Raw genomic sequence first — 13,657 nt, forward strand, 5'->3', positions numbered from 1 at the left:
ATGAATTGTAAACCCAACAGCAAAATATCAACACCAAAAAAAAGACTCAACTGAACTTGAAACAAACTCTCTGTTTATACAGAAACAACTCTCTCTATATCCTTTTTCTGGTTTTAAAATCTTAGGTCTTTGCCCAGTTTCTAGTTCTAAACTCTTGGTCTGACCACAAATCCCCTCTATTTCTGATTCTTTATCTGCTGAAAACTTAAAGGGGATAGATTTTTTAGAGAGGTTTTTGATGGCTGAAAACTGTCTAAACCCCTCTCTTTTTCTGATTGTTCTGCCTCTCTTTCAAATCTTTTCCTTTCTTTTTTCGAACTCCTAATGTCTGTCCCTAACCAATGGAGACTTTCCTGTTTTTATAGAAAGGAATTCCCCCCTTTCCAGCCTGTTCCTCTCTCATTTAAAACTAAACTCCCCCATGTTCTCTTTTCTGTTTTTCCACTCACAAACTAAAGAAAGGTAACCCTCCCATCAGATTCCCCTGACAGCCCTTATCTTTAATATTAAAAGTGGTTTACCTTTTATTAAACTAAACAAAGTATGGGCAGCATGAATATGCCCTGACAGCACATGCTGTCAAGTTAATTTTAATCCATTAAAGGCTCCAATGCACATGCTGTCCACAAAAGTAGACAAACAGGGGCAAATCCTATATCAATTCGAATTGAACTCTGAAATCTATATCAAAACTAACAGCTATAACCAATCCTTAAGTGATTTTTATTCAACTAAACAGGCTAAACACAGTGCAATCAATTCTCAAAAGCCTCAGTAAACAAATCAACTGTATGAGCCAGATTAATACCATTCCAAACTGAAACTAATTGACGACATGTATCGAATCGACTGTGTGAATTACAACGCGCACAAATCAATAACAGATAACCAAACTTGAACAAGCACAGATTATGATTTCATGTTGACAGGCAAGGGGATTTGTGGAAAACTTAACTGATTGACGGAACTTATTCGACTCGATTACACAAACTGTAATTATACTTAATAAACACATAGAAACAAATTCGATCAAATAAAGATCTGGGTGAGATGGACAGAATAGTTGACACAATTGGAAACAGATCAAACTTACATTCAAACATACGAACAAACAATAACAAAACAAACAACAGGGAATTGACAAAGAAAAGAAGAAGAAATACCTTAAAGGGTTAAAAATCAGACTGCCCTGTCTCAGATTTTGAATCGAACCTTTTTTAGGGGTTGAACGGACTTTAATCGAAGTGTTCTCAACTGAGAACACTTCGATTAAGGTCTATTAGACCCCAAACATCTTGTTTAATTGGACAACAACTCAGTTGTTTTTTGGATTTCTAGGGTTCTTAGGGCGGATTTGGGACTCGGGGTTTTCTGGTAAGATTCGGACCAAACCAAACTTGGTTTGGTCACGAGGGAGGTCAGGGGGGCATCTGGTATGGATTTGGGGGGTTTGGCATGGGTTGGGGTCCGGCTCGAATCTTAAAATAAAGATTCGAGACGGTGGGGAAAGATTCGAGACCTACGGTTAGTAGATCTGTGTTCAGGGGGTCGAGGTGTACTAAGGGTGTTAGTCTGGGGGTCACCGGCATTGTTGCCGTCGGGTTTACGGTGAGGGGAAAGGGGGGCGGCGTTAGGGTTCTGAGGGGGTGTCTGGGAAGGGGACGATGATGGGGAGGGGGGGTCTGGCTTAGGGCGTGGGGTGAGAGAAGAGGGTTTATATACGGGACGGGGAAGTCGAATCCTGGTCATTGGATCAAGAATGATCAACGACCAAGATCTTTCACTTGGTGAAACGACGTCGTGTGCTTTAAATGAGATTGGGTCGGTCTTTGGGGTTAAGTGGGTCGGGCTAATGAGGTATGTTGGAGACCGTAGGATTGAACAAGATGGACGGCTCCGATTGAGTATCCTTATACGGCGTCATTTGGTTTGAAATGGGAGTTGAACTGGACCGTTAGATTTGTTTGAATCAAAGGTCCAGATTTGACTAGCACTAAACGAAGCCGTTTGGTGAGGCTGTAGGGATCAGGGACCGGACTGGGTCATGCCATTATTGGGCCTGATTTTCTTGGTCTCAAATTTGAGCCCAATTCCAGATTTTCTTCAATTTTGAACTCTCTTCTTTTCTTCTTTTAATTTCTAAACAAAACAATTTTTAATTAAATTGTAAAAATCAAAAATAAAACTTATACCAACAATAATTATCACACATATTAACATTTAATTAAAATAAAATCACTCAATGACAACAAAATAGAATAAAAGACGCATATTTTTTTGTGGTTTTTTTTCCTTAAAACCAAATTATGGTTTGATCAATTCCTAATTGTAGAACGATATCCTAAACTTACACGCTACATATATTTTTATTTGACAAAACTAAAACAATCACAGACAAAACTACAAACAACTAACAAAAATGCCACGTAAATTCCAAAAAAATTGTACAACAAAACCATTTGTTTTTATTTTTCGATTTCTTTTGGAGCGATTGTAGCGTAGACAAAAATCACGTGCTCACAGCTGCCCCTCTTTGTTTGAAAACATGCGAGGTTTTCGTACAAAGATAAAGTGAGCGGATATGAGCGATTTTTGCCCGTTGGACTACTCCATGTGAAGCACATTTTTGAAAGATTTGACCGAATCATTGCTTCAAAGATTTCCTACATATCCTGGGCTAAATAGGAATCAGATCAATGTAGTTCGGGAAACTTTGGTAACTGGGACTACTATGGGATTGCAATGCTTGCTGTTACTACTGTTGCTGTTGCCACTACTTCTTTACTGACCTCCTTATTACAACCAATGGAAATTGAAACTGAACTAACTACTTATGCCTGCCAACCGCTAGTTACAAGATTCCTATCTATAATTCTTTTGCAGCTTGATCTTGGGTCTTAGCTGATTCTGCTTGTAGACTTCGATCTGAATCTTGATGCTCGCAAGTTGTAGGCGTTTGTTTATTTCTACAGTATTGAGTGAAACGGATCGGTGGAGCTTGGGAATTTGATCAAATTTTTAAGCGGCCTGCCCTTCGTTTGTTCCAATATTTGGGAACATCTTCTTTTTGTTCTTTTTCTTCTTTTCTTTATTCTGGATTGAGACTCAAACCGTAGGTCATCTCGATCCATGCGCCTTGATGTCAGACCTACTGAAACAACAAAACAAACGAACGAAATTTTCTACCCCAGTTTAACTAGGAAAATTTCGTGAGTTAATTGCCATGAAAATTTACAGAATTGATGAGGGGATTGGAAACCTCAAGTCTGAAAAGCGCAACTCAGGGATTGGAGCCTTAATGTCGCAAAATGTAAAAATGCGCAACTCAGGGATTGGAGCCCTAATGCTTGCTAAAGGAAAGTTGCTCAACTCAGGGATGGAAGCCCTAAAGCTAGCTTAAAGAAAAATTTCTCAACCCAGGGATTGGAGCCCTAATGTCGGCTAAAAACAAATTGCTCAACTCAGGTATTGGAGCCCTAATGCTGGCTAAAAAAAATCGCTCAACTCAGGGATTGGAGCCCTAATGTCGGCTAAAAGGAAGTTGCTCAACTTAGGGATTGGAGCCCTAATGCTGGCTTAAAGGAAAAACGCTCAACTCAGGGATTGGAGCCCTAATGTCGGCTAACAGGAAAAACGCTCAACTCAGGGATTGGAGCCCTAATGCTGGCTAAAGGAAAAATGCTCAACTCAGGGATTGGAGCCCTAATGTTAGCTAAAGGAAAGTTGCTCAACTCAAGGATTGGAGCCCTAATGCTGGCTAACAGGAAAAACGCTCAACTCAGGGATTGGAGCCCTAATGCTGGCTAAAAGAAATACGCTCAACTCAGGGATTGGAGCCCTAATGTTAGCTAAAGGAAAGTTGCTCAACTCAGGGATTGAAGCCCTAATGCTGGCTAAAGGGAAATTGCTCAACTCAGGGATTGGAGCCCTAATGGTGGCTAAAGAAAAAATGCTCAACTCAGGGATTGGAGCCCTAATGCTGGCTAAAGGGAAAACGCTCAACTCAGGGATTAGAGCCCTAATGTCTGCTAAAAGGAAGTTGCTCAACTCAGGGATTAGAGCCCTAATGCTGGCTTAAAGGAAAATGTTGGGGATTCTAACTAACCCTCTTTTTTTGAGATTTCTTCTTACTTCCTTTTTTGTTTTGTTTTTATTTTTTATTATTTTTTCATTTTTGTTTAGTAAAATGCAGGAGATAATTTTGGGGAAACTTCCCTTTTGGGTTGATTCCTTATTGCAAAGCTGTTTCTTGCATTCACGTATTTCTTTTCTTTTTGGGCGGCACCTGCTTCTTGCACGGTTGCTTTGGATTACACCTGCTTCTTGCACGGTTGCTTTGGATTACACCTGTTTCAATTTTCCAAACAAAGAACAATTGTCAGTTTGAAAATGGTGGTTAGTTTGGTGGCCTTGATTGTTCCAATTGCTTTGTCCCATCCTTATTCCTGTTGAGAAACTCTGCCATTGATTGGATTCATAGGCGAAACCCTTTTAAATTGCTCAGACTCGCATTTCCATATTTTGTGATGATTTGCCCGTGTAGGGCTTTGGTTCTTCCATCCCATTCTTCTTGGGGATTTTTACCGAGGCAGACTTAGTGGGGATTTTTATTGGGGAGACTCTGTGGGGATTTGTACAAGGCAGACTTGTTGGGGATTAGCTGGGGCAGACTCTTTGGGGGACTCTGTGGGGATTTGTACAAAGGGAGACCTTGTGGGGATTTGCCATTTTTTTTTATTTTTTTTTGTGTGTGTGTGTGTGTGTGAGCGTGTGTGGCTTTACTTCGAAAGCAATCAACATCATGATCAATCGGGATTAGACAAACGTACCACTGAAGTGGGGTATTTTCTTTACTTCTTACTAAACGGAGCTCCGCAAAATCGGTCCTGCCACCTATTCTTTCCAGCACATTTGGAATTTGGGGTTGAAATGAAAGGGATTCAAAGAAAGGTAAAACAAAAAGCGGTGAAAACGAACTTTAAAAGAGAAGTGTCCCTTTTGGGACAAGAAAGACTTATCTGAGGCAATATGCTGACTTTAAATTGACATGACATACTTTTTGGACTGGATGCCCGACCTTCACGAACTTGCATTTTCTCATGAACCAAAAAGGATCTATGTTTCCAAACCAGTGGAACCTTGCCAAACTTTCTGAGGTGGAATTATCTTTTCGGCCGACAGCGCCCTTTGCGGGTTTTCGCTAGTCGACCTCTCTCAGTTCTCTCCTTCCTGTCGCTTGATAGCACTCTTTGCGAGTTTTTACTAAACAAGCTCTCTCATTTTCGATTTCTCTACTCCCGTCGCCTCACGCTGCCCGAAGGTTTTCACCGACAAGGCTCTCTCGTTTTATTTCTCTCAATTCTGAATGTACCGGCCTCCAATCATGATATCTCTTGGCTTCCCCTGCCCTTGGAAATTGATCCGAAGGACTTGTACTTGGTAAAAGAATTGTGGATGAAATTACAACTTCTGAACCATTTGGTGTACCCCAATTTTAATTTCAGGGTAAATTGGATTTTATTTTTGGTGTGACTGAACCCCAAAGAGAGGCTGCCTACGTATCCTTTCGGAATCAAGTCAGACGTAGTTCAGGCTGAATCATTTTTTTTACAACGTAGCCAAAGAAATGTAACCGGCTCAAAAGGGCTTGTAGAGAGAGTTGATAGTGTTTGGGTAGTGAGAATAAAACCTTTATCATCTCAAACGTGCCAAGAACACTGAAGTAAAACTCAAACATAGTACCTTTTGACTGCATCTGCATTCACCGCTGTTTCAGGATCATTTCCTTCAATATCACCCAGATACAACGCTCCTCTCGGTAATATCTTCCTGATGATGTATGGTCCTTTCCAATTAGGAGCAAATTTTCCTTTCGCTTCCTGGTGATGTGGCAGAATGCACCTTAATACCAGTTGCCCTACTTCAAAATTCCTGGGTCGTACTTTGTTGTTGTAAGCACGGGCCATTCTATGTTGGTACAACTGTCCGTGACAAACCGCGGCCATTTGTTTCTCGTCAATCAAAGTCAACTGCTCCAATCGAGTCTTAACCCACTCACTATCTTCAATTTCTACTTCGACAATGGTTCGGAGTGAAGGAATTTCCACCTCTGCTGGTATCACAGCCTCGGTCCCATAAACCAACAAGTAATGGGTTGCCCCTACTGATGTGCGTACTGTGGTGCGATATCCTAGCAATGCAAAGGGTAACTGTTCATGCCATTGTAGGGAACTCTGGATCGTCTTCCTCAAAATCTTCTTGATGTTCTTATTTGCTGCTTCAATAGTGCCATTGGCCTTGGGCCGATAAAGGGTGGAGTTTCTATGCGTTATTTTGAACTGTTCGCATACATCCCCCATCAAGTGACTATTCAAGTTTGCCGCGTTATCTGTGATGATAGTTACAGGAATACCGAAACGACAGATAAGATTTGAATGTACAAAATCCACCACAGCCTTCTTAGTGACCGATTTGAGAGTGACAACTTCTACCCATTTCGTGAAGTAGTCGATAGCGACCAATATGAATCTGTGTCCATTTGAGGCCTTTGGCTCGATCAGACCAATGACATCCATGCCCTAAGCAACAAATGGCCAAGGTGCAGACATGGGATGTAATTCTGTGGGAGGTGCATGAATCAGATCACCGTGCACCTGACACTGATGACACTTTCGAACGAAGCTAAAACAGTCCTTTTCCATGGTCATCCAGTAATAACCCGCTCGAAGGATTTTCTTTGCCAAAACATACCCATTCATGTGGGGCCCGCACACTCCCGCGTATACCTCATGCATGATTCTTCCTGCCTCCTCAGCGTCAACACATCTTAACAAGTTGAGGTTCGGGGTTATTTTATACAATACCTCGCCGCTAAAAAAGAAACCACCTGCATGCCGCCTAATAGTCCTCTTTTGATCTCCAGTAGCATGTTCGGGGTATTCTTGTGTCTTCAAGAACCTCTTGATATCATGGTACCATGGCTGGGTATACGATCCTGCCTCGATTACATTACAGTAACCGTGTCTTTCCTTGATTTGGATTTCCAAAGGATCGACATGGGCGTTGCCTGGGTAGGGTAACATTGAAGCTAAGGTGGCGAGTGCATCCACTAGTTCATTGTGACACCACGGGATATACCTGAACTCTATTGATTTGAACCGTTTGCCTAGATCCTCCACGTGTTGTCGGTAAGGAATGAGCTTGACATCTCGAGTTTCCCATTCACCTTGGGCTTGCCGGATAATCAGGTTAGAATCCCCCATAATCAATAAATCTTCAGCATCCTGATCGATCGCCATATGCATGCCCATGATGCAGGCTTCATATTCAGCTGTATTGTTCGTGCAAAAGAAGCGCAACCTAGCTATAGCAGGATAGTGCTGACCAGAGGGTGAGATCAAGATTTCGGCCAAATGATCTGCTAACGCTTGGGCTTTCATCGCCGTGCGAGTGACATAGACTATGTCAAATTCTGTGAGCAAGATTTGCCACTTGGCCAGTCTACCAGTAGGCATTGGTTTCTGAAATATTTATTTCAAAGGATCCAACATGCTTATGAGGTAAGTAGTATGAGCTTGGAGATAATGTCTCAATTTTTGAGCCACCCATGTCAAAGCACAACATGTTCTTTCCAACAAAGTGTACTTGGCCTCATAGCTGGTGAATTTCTTGCTCAAGTAATAGATCGCCTGCTCTTTCTTTCCGGTTATGTCATGTTGCCCGAGGACGCAACCGAAAGAATTTTCCAAGACTGTCAGATACAAGAATAGGGGTCTCTCTGGCTCTGGCGAGACCAAAACTGGGGGATTTGAAAGATATTCTTTGATCTTGTCAAATGCTTCTTGACACTCAGCCGTCCATTTGATCGCTGCATCCTTCCTCAATAGCTTGAATATGGGCTCACATGTGCTAGTCAGTTGGGCAATGAATCTACTAATATAGTAACCTGCCTAATAGACTCATCACGTCTTTCTTCGTTCTTGGAAGAGGTAGATCTCGGATAGATTTTATCTTTGTTGGATCTAACTCGATACCTCTCCTGCTTACTATGAAACCAAAAGCTTGCCTGATGGGACTCCGAAGGCGCATTTAGCCGGGTTCAGCTTCAAGTCATACTTTCTCAATCTCTCGAAGAATTTCCTCAAGTCTTGGATATGATCGTCCTAAGTCTTGGACTTGACTATCACGTCGTCCACATACACCTCTATCTCTTGATGCATCATGTCATGAAAAATGGCAGTCATGGCTCTCATGTAAGTTGCCCCAGCATTCTTCAGACCGAATGGCATAACCCGATAACAGTAAGTACCCCAAGGTGTAGTGAAGGCAGTTTTCTCGGCATCTCCTTCATCCATCAACACCTGATGATATCCAGCGTAACAATCTACGAAGGACTGTATCTCATGTTGGGCATAATTATCAACAAGGATGTGGATGTTGGGCAATGGGAAATTGTCCTTGGGACTCGCCCTGTTCAAATCTCAATAATCCACACACACCCGAGTCTTTCCATCTTTTTTCGGCACTAGAACTACATTCGCCAACCACGTGGTGTACTGGACTACCCGAATTACTCCTGTTTTCAACTGCTTGGTGATTTCTTCTTTAATCTTATCACTAACATCAGTTTTGAACTTTCTCTGCTTTTGTTGAACTAGAGGACAATCCGGGTGAATTGGCAATTTATGCACCACTAGATCAACACCCAATCCGGGCATGTCATCGTATTACCAAGCAAACACATCTTTAAATTCAAAAAGGTGTTAAATTATCGCGTCTCGCATTTTCTCGTCCGTGTGAATGCTTATTTTGGTCTATCGGATTTCTTCAGGAGTTCCCAAATTAACCGGTTCAGTGTCATTCAGATTCGGCTTAGGTTTATTCTCAAAGTGTTCCAATTCTCGATTTATTTCCCTAAAAGCCTCTTCTTCGTCATATTCCGGTTCTTGGTTCATTATTTCACAATTAAACAGCTCGTTGTGATATGGGCGTGAAGTCCGCAAGCATGTCATATTATTTAAAGCCGCTTTATTATAACTGAAAGGAAAAAATAAAGGAAAAATAGTAAAAATCAGAATAAAATAAAAAGGAGGAAATACTGATTTTATTCCTTGGAATTGGTAAGATAACAAGGTTTATAATTCAGGAATTCAAAACAAGAAACTAAAGAAAAACATCCGAGTGACATCCTAGGATAACTCGTGATGCAGGAAAGGTGGCAGGACAAGTCTACCCGGACTCCTGCCTAGTTGGGAACGGCGTGGCCTCCCAATTCCGAAGCTTGGCATTTGGCACCACATATAGCATTTGAGCGGTGCTTGTGCCTTCTCCTGGTTGAACCATATGAGCTTCGTAGAGCATTCCTCTCATTGCCCCACATATTTCCTCGATCTCTTCGGCCGTGAAAACCTCGTCGTCTTCTTCTTCAATGTATTTCGGTCCGACAAAAGTCTCGTATAAATTTGGCAATGGTCGAGGCAGCTTCCAACCCTCATTTTTCCTCTTCCTTGCCCACTCTTCATCTTTTGGAGTGGGTTGAAAACCTATCCCAAAAAGTTTCTTGGTGGAAGGCAAGGTAATGGGTTCCATTATTCCTTGCAGCATTCGTCCAAGCCCTTTCCCTGGCCTGAATCCATGTCGGATCATTTCTTTAGCCACCATAATTGAGGCGTTGGACAGGAAAGGTTGGGGGCAAGGTCTTCCTTCTTCATACTGCTGCGCTAGCACAACTTCGAAAGCCTGATAAACCGTGTGCTCACTCCCTTCCCTTGCTTCAAGATATGGGATGGATGAGTCCTGATAAATATACTGTTCGTCTTCTCCGTGGACCACAATTTCCCGATCTTCGTATTCAAACTTCACCATTTGGTGAAGAGTGGAAGGTACAGCCCCTACCGCATGAATCCAAGGTCTGCCAAGGAGAAAATTGTAAGACGTATCCATATCAAGCACCTGGAAAGTTATTTCGAACTCCACCGGTCCTATAGTCAACACCAAGTCTATTTCCCCGAGGGTGTCCCTCTTGATGCCATCAAAAGCCCTTACGCAGAAATTATTGGGGCGAATTCTTCCTGTCCCAATTTCCATTCTCTACAGTGTGGAGAGCAGACAAATGTCAACACCTGAACCCCCATCCAACATTACCCGCTTGACGTAGTAGTCTTCGCACTTAACTGTCAGATGTAAAGCTTTGTTGTGAGCCGCTCCCTCTGGAGGTAAGTCGTTCTTGCTGAAAGAAACCTGATTAACTGCGAAGAACCTTTTTGTCATTCGTTCCAGTTGTTCAACTGAAGTCTCAGCCGGTATATATGCTTCGTTCAGGGTTTTGAGAAAGATATTTTGATGTTCGGCCAACCTCATTAGCATAGATAGCATAGACACTTGCTCGGGGCACTTGCGTAATTGATCCACCACTTCGTAGTCGAGCATTTTCATCTTTTGGAAGAAAACTTCTGCTTCTTCAAAGCTTACAGGTTTCTTGGGTGGGAAGCGTTTCCGTGTGGCATTGTTTAACTCTTGAGTGTTTGAATATCTTCCAATGAAAGTATTCTCCGTAAGTTCCCCCGTGACTTCTCTGCCTTTGTACGTAACCAATGTTCTTTGGTAGTTCCACGGTACTACGGACGGGTCTGTCATTGGCTTCTACGGTACGCGCCGATAACCACTGGCTCATTCAGCCGAGGTGGTTGAATCGTCCCCCGAACCACATAGGCCCCTTTCGGTACGTACATTGGTTTTGCCCTTTTGACTTCGAATCTCTGCGGCTTCTCTGTTCGACCTCGTGGAACATAAAGAACTTCATTCCTTGCAGGCACCATCGTCATTGTCTTTGTCTCGACCTTCTCTTCGAGCTCAACCTTGACATCACTAGTCTTCTTTTCCCTTTTCTCTAGCTTCGGGGCGGTTTTAGGCTTTTTCCCTGCATCGACGATGGCGATTATAGCTTTTAAGGCAGGATCAAACTCTTTGTCCTCACAAATCATTCCAATCAATGGCCCGTTATTGTGAGCGGGCAACGGATTGTTAGTCACATTTGGGACCTCCTCGTCCCTCAGTACTATCTTCCCCTGCTCTATTAAGTTCTCAACCACCCTTCTCAAAGTCCAATAATCATTTGTATCGTGCCCTTCTGCTCCCGAATGATAAGCACACCTAACACCGGCTTTGTAAGCAGGTGATACCGGATTGTGCCTTGTCTGAGGGACTGGCTGCAGGAAACCCATCTGGACTAGCTTTGGGAATAAGGTAGAATATGGTTCGCCGATGGGTATGAAAGTCCGTCTTCTAGGTGGTTCCTGAGGGAGGAAGTTATTTTGAGGTGGCTGTGGATTATAGTGGTTACGGTAAGGAGGCTGATTTTTAGGAAGTGGAGCTTAGCTTCGATTGGCTTGCTGTGGTGGATGGACATAGGGTTGGGTATTCATGACCATGTAGGGTTGAGGAGCATAGGTCACATTTTGGTGGGGGTAGTAATGCTGTGGGGTTCTTTATGGAAAACGGGGCCTGGGATTACGATATTCCCTCGCTTCTGATGCTGCCATGGGCGTTTCTTCCTTTTTCTTTCCTCTTGCCATTCCTCCGGACCCGCTTTGGATGGCTTGGGAGGTTGCCCTTATGGCTGCCTGACTTAAGATTCTACCCGTCTTCAAACCATTCTCTACCATCTCCCCGATTTTGATTGCTTCGGCGAAAGGCTTTCCCATGGCTGACATCATATTCTGGAAAGTGGTGACCATTTTTATCTCATCCATGAGAGGTTTTACCCTTGATGCCTGCTCACGCCATTTAATAGCATATTCTCTAAAACTTTTCGAGGGTTTCTTCTTCAAGTTTGACAGAGAATTTCTATCCGGTGCGATGTCAATATTATGCTGAAATTGTCTCACAAAATCTCTGGCGAGATCATCCCATATATGCCATCGAGATATGTCCTGGTCCATATACCACTCTGAGGCTATTCCTACCAGACTTTCCCCGAAGTATGCCATCAATAATTCTTCTTTGCCGCCGCCTCCCCGTAATTGGTTGCAATACTTCTTGAGATGAGCAATGGGGTCACCGTGCCCATCATACTTTTCAAACTTTGGTGTTTTGAAACCCACGGGTAGGTGCACGTGAGGGAACATGCATAGATCGGTATAGGAAACACTCTTCTGCCCGCTTAAACCTTGCATGTTTTTCAAACTCTGCTCGAGGCTCCTCATTCTTTTTGCCATCTCATCTTGTTCAGAAGCTTTGGGATTTTGTTCTTGCCCAGGTGCAAATTCGTATTGAGGTTGTTGAGGATGAGTGCTGGTGGTGAACCGAGTTGGTTCCAGTGAGAAGGATGGTGCTTGAAATGTGAATGGGGATGAGTCAAAATTCGGCCTGTGTGTAGCGGGTTGTGCCACGATTGGACAGGGTGGTGCAGTAAATATGTTCGTAGCTACATCTGTTGTTGACATCTGGGGATAAGAATCAGAGGGTGATCCAGCAGAGTGGGCTGAAATGGCCGGGTACCCGAATGGGGTAGTTGGATAGCTTATGGGGACGTTGGAAGTCCCACTTGTCCTGGAGAACAACTCAGGGAACCCAGGGATTACACTCGGTGGCTCTTTCCCATTATTCCAGTCATCCAACATTTCCAACATGCGGAGCCTCAGGATTCTATTTTCCTCAGCAGTTGCTGACTCGGGAATCGGGACGACAGAGATTGAACTCTCCTCGGAGACAGGAATTGTCGGCAAAGGAGTTTCTGAAGACATCTCTATACTTCCCTTTGATCTTGTGAAGTAAGTGTGGATACTCCCTCTCGACTTAACGACGAGCAACTGAACACTTCCTTTCGACCTCGTGAAGTATGAATGTGAGGCCTGACTTCCAACAAACCAAACCACCTTTTCTAAAAACCTGGAACTTAGCATCAAGCAAACGGTTAGTTTGAAACAAATAATAGATAGGTAATCTCACGTTGGGGCGTGATGCACCTATACAGTTAAGTGAATTTCTACATGTTTGCAATGAAGACATGCGTCATTCTGGCTTCTCTTTTAGGCTTCCCTTTATTTATCATGTATTTTTTTTATATTTTTTTATTTTATTATTTCCTATTATTATTATTTTTCATTATTTGCAGTTAAAAATGTGATCGGATCCGATGAGGATTGCCTACGTATCACGATGTCGCGTTAATCAGATCATTACGTAGTTCAACACAGACGAGTGTAAAAGAAGAACACATTTTATTACTGAAACAATCTATTACAAACTAACTATTTTTGAAAAAAGGGAAAATAACAAGCTTTGAAATAAGTACAAACTCAACAAACTAACACACCCTGATGCGAAAAGACTGACAGAAGATGCTAAGATGGAAAATACAGACTTGACCTATGAATTCATTAAGGTTTCGAGAATTGGCGCCCGCGGGGCATCGTTCGGCCTTGCCGCAGTCTTAGGTGTGAGGTCCCTCTCAAGTTGTTCCAGCTCATGCATGGTCTGCTTGACATAAATCATCACTGCCGAGAGAACGGTAATGCTGGTCATGTTTTCACATCGTAGACACCTTCTGATGATGGCATGGGCAATGGTCTTAATCTTATCCCTGGTTTGCCTCTTTTCTTTGAGTAGGCACTCTATTTGATCATTACGGGCTATCATAATCCGAGAATCCTGGAGG

This window comes from Nicotiana sylvestris, chromosome 2 (genome assembly GCF_000393655.2).
Source record: "Nicotiana sylvestris chromosome 2, ASM39365v2, whole genome shotgun sequence".
NCBI lineage: Eukaryota > Viridiplantae > Streptophyta > Magnoliopsida > Solanales > Solanaceae > Nicotiana > Nicotiana sylvestris.